Raw genomic sequence first — 7258 nt, forward strand, 5'->3', positions numbered from 1 at the left:
GAGCACTGTGTACAAACCAGCTATATGTGAATTCTCATGAGGAAAAAAACACTGAACTGGAGCACAGCCTCCAATCCAGCAGCACCAGGAACCCTGCCATCAGGCCTTGCATGGTCCCTGACCCCGGTGGAGCACATACCTGGTAGCTGCTGGCCTTCAGGAGCAAAACAAATCCACCTCACAAGAGTCAAGATGATGATTCTCTTTGGCAGCTTGGCAAAGGAGGCACCTCTTTATGTGAGCCATGGTAGACATGCAGCTTCTGCAGCCCAGCACAGGGAGATGGAGAGCACCAAGTGGGGAGTCATAATGGACATCTCTCCTACACCTACATCAGTGCTGTCTCTTTGCCCTGCTCTTTCACCATGAGCATAGCATGGTCAGGCACATCACTGAGGCACCTATCTCTAGAGAAAGGGATGAAAATGGAGGTTGCCTGATCTTTAAATAGTTCCAACATCCCGGTCCCACCCCTTCCTAATTTGCACCTGATTATCAAGCTACCTGAAGTAAATCACTCACTATTAAACGCTACAGTATCAAATAGCAGCAATATGTGCCTTGTTAATTAATAAATGGATGATGTGTGTGTGCTCACAGGGAATATTGCTGCCCTCTGGAAGACGATGATTAGGTCTGTTTATTTCCCATGGTCTTGGGAAATAGCTTAAAATTCAGCAGTGCTGCTTTTAAAGTGCTACAGGTAGCTGTAATAAAGCTTATCTATCCTATGTCATGAATGATGAGAATAGTGGGGCCTAGATTCTGCACCTGAAAATGTGAGATACAAATATGATATATATAAATGTGAGATAAAAATGTGAGATACATTAGTTATGGCATATGATACATAAGTCTACATGATGTAGAGGAAAAAACCTATGTCTGAGACGCAAATGGGCAGTTTGTGGGATATTGTAAACTGCCAGCATATGGAAGTTGGGAGCAAGGAAGGACAGTGTAAATGACTGCTTTGTGCATGGGCTGTTATTACAATTAACAAGTACCTTCAGCTTTAGGGAACTTGATGGAAAGCCTCTATAGGATAAAGAATGCAATTATGTCTGGAAAAGGCAATCGCATATCCTGCAGAACAATTTACAAAGATGTTAACTCAATAGGCAAATCATAATTAATTGAGAAGCTTTATGTGTTGACTTTTTAATGTCTAATTATACCTCTATTTCTATCAGTTACAGGTAAGAGTCATAGAAGTGGAGGCAAAATGCTTTTTAAAGAGATTTCTCTGGTTTTTAAAAGAGCATTTCAAAAAGGAATGTGAGATGAGAGCTTGAATTACCAAAGGGGTATAAGAAGTGATGAGAAGATGGAGCAAGAGCTTTATAAATCAAAATATAAGCATAGTATAACAGAATATTTTTGATATTGAGATACCTGACTGTAAACTTGGTTTCCCTGTTGAAATCAAGTACTTAGTGTTCTGCTTTTCCAAACACAAACAGCAAACAATTGGTTCTAAATTTGAAACAGTTCTTGTATGACAGACTTGGGCTTTCTGCTCTTCAGGAACATATGAGAAGGCCATGTTAATCAGCCAGAAACACTGCCACCCTTCTTTTCAGTCTCCATTGAATGGAGCCCTTTGGGGTTTTCCCAATCTTGCTAGGGTACAGGAGCTCCACTGGAGTGAGGATGGAGTGATGGACCCCAGCATTACCAGGAACAGTAACGCTGCAGATGAGTTCTTATCTCCCGCATGCTCCAACTGAAAGGGTGGCCAATGCCCAACACAGGACATCTGTCCTTACAGTGTCTGTACATGCTCTGCATCTTGCAATGACCTCAATCTGCTCCTGAAGACTATCCTGGAGGTACACACAGTGCTAGGACTGGGGAAAGCAGTCTGCCTTCCCTCCAGCTCCTTGCAAAACCAAAGCATCTCTGTGCACAGCCAGATCTGAGCTAAGCTCTCGTTCCTCTATCCATATCATCACTGCTTTTACATGTGTGCTGGCACATCCCATGTGCATGGGGAACCTGGGAGCTAACCTGCTTTACAGAAACCCCACAAACTAGGGTGAGTTACTTACTTAGTGCCTGCTAAATAACAATCCTTTCAATGGGTGTGATTTCCTGATTGCAGTCTGGTTTTATTTCAGGCTTACTCTGTGGCCCACAGATTCATAAAGCCCGCTTGTCATTGTACAGCACTAGAAAGTACAGAAGATGAACTCCTCATCTCCAGGGTTGAAAAAATGTTGCAAATTGCATGAAGATGCATGAAGACCTTTATGAAGAGCAGGATTTATATTTATTTAATGAAGAAGAACATTTAAACAGGAAAAAGTAAGGAAAGGAGAGAGAAAAGAGGAAAAATGTCAAGAAAGAAGTCAAAAAACTTGTTAAAAAAGAAAAAGAAAGGTGATTTGTATGAGAAAATATTTGTGTCACTTCCTAGCCTGCTTCTTTTCTCCATCACAGGCTGATGTCACATATGCAGTCCTAATTGCAGGCTAATCTGCCAGACTGCCCATGGCAAGGGAGAAGGATTGCAGACTCGGTTGCCACATCCCATCTGTTGGTATTCATAAACCCTACTAGATTTAGCTGTGGCTGCTAGCTGGAAGCTACCTGATCTGCTTTTTCCCTTCAGGTCTCCCCCTCTTTACTGCTGCAGGCAGAACAGGCAGGGCATCTTCAGACTATGCAGCCGTGTCTATTGATTTATATCACCGCTGGTTTAGATCTGCATAGTCTCTCTGATTATTAATTCTCCATTTTCCCAGGGGCAGAATTGCTCACTATAAATCAGAGCTCTTCTTCATAAATTCTTTTTGTCATCTGTGGGAAGCACAGATTGAAGTTCACTTTTGCAGACTTGATATGTTGCCTGTTGTCGCTCGAGTTCTCCGTGTACTCAGCATTGGTACAAATGTCAGCAATACAAATACTTTGCAGAGAACCATAAAGCACAAAGAACCTTCTACAGATTCAGCTAAAGCCTTTGCCTGCAGGAGTCTTACTGGCTTTCCCCTGTCCCCCGTTTGGCAGTGAAGGTGATTCATAGCTACACAGATAATGCTAAGTACAAAATGGGAGAATGGGAATAGTTTTGTCATAACTCCCACCAAGATATTTTTCAGAGAATGAGCAAGTCTTCATCTATTAAACTATGTGTGTTTTATTAGTTCTAGTAAGAATGTGTTAGACTGACAAGGACCTCAGAGGTATTTGTCTTTTTTTAATACCCAGGCTGCTATTGTAATGGGAGCTCCAGAGCCAGATGGGCCAGAAACCATTGTGCTTCATCTAGTTAGGAAATTAAGTGATGGACGCAGGGTGAATTCAAATGGGGAATGCTGCAGTAAGTCTGAAGACCTCAGGGGAAGATTAGCTATAGCTCATAGTCATCTTAAAGCTCTTTCCAGCCAGCAAAATGTGGAAAAGAGTTACATTAAAGAAGTATCCCCATAAAATTGCTGTTGGACTCTGATAGCAGTAGCAGAGCAGCAGGCAAGAGTTAACAGTAATGTCCTTTTAGATACCTGGGTTTGTTTATTGTGAGCAGTGTGTTGTGAAGATTTCATATTCAGAAGAAGCCTCAGGAAAGCAGGTAGGCTGTCACCTCTGAGCTCTGGGAGGGGAGAGCAGCTCCCCAGACAGAGGCTGAGCATATTTTGGAGAAGAAAAGGCCAAGCAGAGTACTGGAGGGATGAGAAAATTCCAGATGTTCTGGGAACAGCGGGTTTTGTCTCTGATGAAAGTGAAGGTACAATAATAGTAATGTCAGTCACTGCTAGTAAAGTCACCCAACCAGATTATTTGAGTTAGTCAAAAAGAAAGTTTGGGAAGAATATTGTTCACTGTTTTAACAGTTATTCCTTAGCTGATGCCTCCTGAATGGTACCTTCAAGACAGCCAAAACCTTTCACTGCTGGCACTGTAGCAAAAGAACTCAGTAGCTTCTTTCCCTCACTGCTGAATGGTATGTTTCACACATATGAATTCCCCGTGTTTGAAGAAAGCTGTTTAGAACAAATGGACTTAATTATCAAGCAGAATGAACTGGAACAAAAATGATTAATTGTGTGAACCCAGAAACCTTGAGGAAAGAAAAAAGCCTATAAAACATGGGAAGGTGGCCAAATTTGTCCTTAATGTTGCAAGGGTTTGGAAGTCTCTAAGCATAGTAACGGTACAAAGGGATGGGGAGAGCAGTATTTTTGCTCAGCCAAGCCTGCAAGCAACAGGAATCATTGAGCTAGAAAGACAACCTGTGCTGCTCCAGCAGAGCCATTTCAAAAGAAAACTTTCAGCACCTTCTGCCAATATTTTGCAATGAGCAGACAGCTGATGAAGATCTCCAGTTAAAGAAGGTACTAATATCAGATGAGAGCTGCCTCCCTGGGCATGTTACTCACCCTGCTGCTTGAAGCTAAATCCTGTAGTTGAAAGCACAGCCAGGCAACGGTCGCGTGATATCAGTGGTGATTAAAGCTCATCAATAGGATGCAACATAGGTAAATGTTAACTGTAATTTCAAAAAATGTTTGGAGTTGTTAAGCTCTGGCAGTCCGTAGAATTGACTGGTTAATCGCTCATGAGCTGCCAGCTGCTTCTTTGTAATCTATACGTTCACCTTTACGGTGTAATGACAGCTACTGTTTGCCACAGCATCCCCATCACTGCTGTGTACAAAACTGCAGTGCCCTGCTTACTCTGCTCAGTCACCCCCGATCATCTCCCTTGCTCTGTCTCAGTTGATCTGTCATAAGGAAGAGTTGATTTCTGACAAGCACCTTTCCAATCCTGCCATGCTGAGAAACATACAGTCTGGTGCTCCACCCTCCAGCCAGGAGCAGGTATATTGTTGTCCTGAGCAGTATTTTCCCTCATTGACTGAAGCTGCATCACGGAATTCAGCCTATTTTCCAAAAACAGTCCCAGTAATTATTCATGTAGAGTGAAAACTGGACGCCTCCTTCCCTGGCAAATTGGTTCCTGGTTCAGCTCCATTGAAATCAGCAGCCAAGGACAGCCAAATTACTTGTAGAGCACAAAAAAGCAGAAAACAAAAAGTCCCTGCTAATTTAATTGGGTCCTTTCAAGTGCTGCAGAGATTTTGTTAGCAGAGGTGCTAACATTATCATCTTGTGCTACTTAAAACCCAACACATTTCTCACTGTGTTTTCAAACATAACACTTGATTTTATTTTTAAATATTGATGTGGCCTGTGAAAATTTCTTAGAAATCTTTTATAGGAAGGCCAATTATGAGCAATTCTGGTTTTAACTTGAAGGGACCTTTCAAGTATCGTGCGTGTTTTTCTCCTCTGGGAGAATGATAGGCAAACGCTTCTCTTAATTAGCAAAAGCTTATATAAGTTGCCTAAATATAAAATTAGACTTTATTTTCAAGCTGCTGACCCACTACATTCCTTTGTGTCATGTGGAGTTCTGGCACAATAGTAACTGTGAAAATCCTGCTAAAATTGGAGCTGCAAAAAAAAACTCCGACTGCTTTATTTTTTGCTTTCTTATGTACACAACAGAAACAGAGGGTCTAGCAACGCTGACGGTGCAGGGGAAAGCTGGAGTGGGATGTATTAAGAGGGGTTTGGCCTTCTCTAAAAGGCCTGAATTCTGTCTCTGTTACAGCAAGGAGTTGTTTTGTACCTGTCTGGGTGGAGAATAAGATCTCCTTGATTTTCAGGAGAGCTGAGCATCTGCTGCTTTTAACTCCAGTTCTTGTTACTTCTGCAAGCACATTAGTACACAAGGTACTATTTGGGAGATTTTTATTCGGCCAAACTCTAGGCAGACTCAGTATTTGTAAGTTCCTGCAAGGCAGTGTACACCCCCAAAACCATTTTACACCCTTTGTGGATACCCCATCACAGCTTTGCATAAGGTGCTCATCTCTGCAAGGGTCCTGGGCCCTCAATGCTGAACAGTGCAGTCATCCAGAAAAGTCCAGAAGATCCAACTCTCCAGACCCTGAGTCACAATGCATGAAAACATCAGTTTAACTGGGGCTGCAGGAGGCTAAATTAACTGCAATTCAAGCTTTCCTGTGAATAATTCACTACCCTGTGGAGTATGTGACTAGTCAACTCAATTTAATATACCAGTCAAAGAAATCAAGTGAAAGAAACCCAATACATATATTGCAATCTCATTTTGAAAGTGCTGTTATTTTAATTTGTCTTGTAACCTCGAGCATTGAGTAGAAGTCACACACCTTCACTATTCCAAATGTCTTAAGGAAGGAAAGGTGCTGGAACAAAATGTTTTCCACTCTGAAATTAACTGACAGATCTATTTATTCTTCCATATGTTGATCATGGAGAAGATGCAAATATAGTACAAACGGCACGCACATGTCTGAGCATAAGCCATAGATATCCAACCTCGCTAGCACGTGCCTGAGACTGCAATATGCCGAAAGTAATGGACCGTGAGAAGTGTGGATAAGGCATTGACTTCTGGAGGGGCAAGGCTGCTGCCAAAGCCCAAAACCATGCTGCTCAGCTTTGCCCTTGTCTCACTGCCACAAAAGCATTCAAGACATACCATGTTGTGAAGGCCTGTGTCATCTAACGGTAAGCTTCTCTAGTGGCACCATTAGGGCATGCACCTGGAGAGACCCATGTCACTTGGCCTTGTAATTGCACAGTGCTGGGCATTTGTTCTTCAACATTTTTTAATCACAGCCTCTGAAAAATGGATAGGGGAATGGGAAACCTCCTGTGAAACTCGGGCTCAGGGAGGGTAGATTTAGACTAGACATTAGGAAGAAGCTTTTCCCTGTGAGGATGGTGAGGCACTGGCACAGGGTGCCCAGAAAAGCTGTGGTTGCCCCATCCCTAGCAGCGTTCAAGACCAGGTTGGATGGGGCTTGGAGCAAACTGCTCTAGTGGAAGGTGTCCCTGCCCATGGGAGGGAGTTGGGTCTGGATAATCTTTAAGGTCTCTTCCAACCCAAACCAGTCTGTGATTCTGTTTGTATGAAATCCATGAATGTTCTGAAGAGGTTGTTCATACTGGGAATGAGATAGGCTGGTATCTGAATGTTGGAGGTCTTGTTTGCTTTAGTAATAACATGAAGGAAAACAGAACATTTTGCCTAGACAGTGACTGTGTTAGAGAGCTGAGGATTCCCACTTCATGTTTTGACCTGTAGCTTTTCAAGTTTATCCTTACTTATGCATCATTATGAATTAAAGTAAAAAGGAAAACCCACCAAAGCATCCAGTGACTGCTTTCCTGGGTGACAGAACATGGCCATCCAAAGAAGC

The sequence above is a fragment of the Pezoporus wallicus genome, unplaced genomic scaffold (genome assembly GCF_028554395.1).
Source record: "Pezoporus wallicus isolate ANWC-B61680 ecotype Strahan unplaced genomic scaffold, APGP_CSIRO_Pwel_v1 contig_8714, whole genome shotgun sequence".
NCBI lineage: Eukaryota > Metazoa > Chordata > Aves > Psittaciformes > Psittacidae > Pezoporus > Pezoporus wallicus.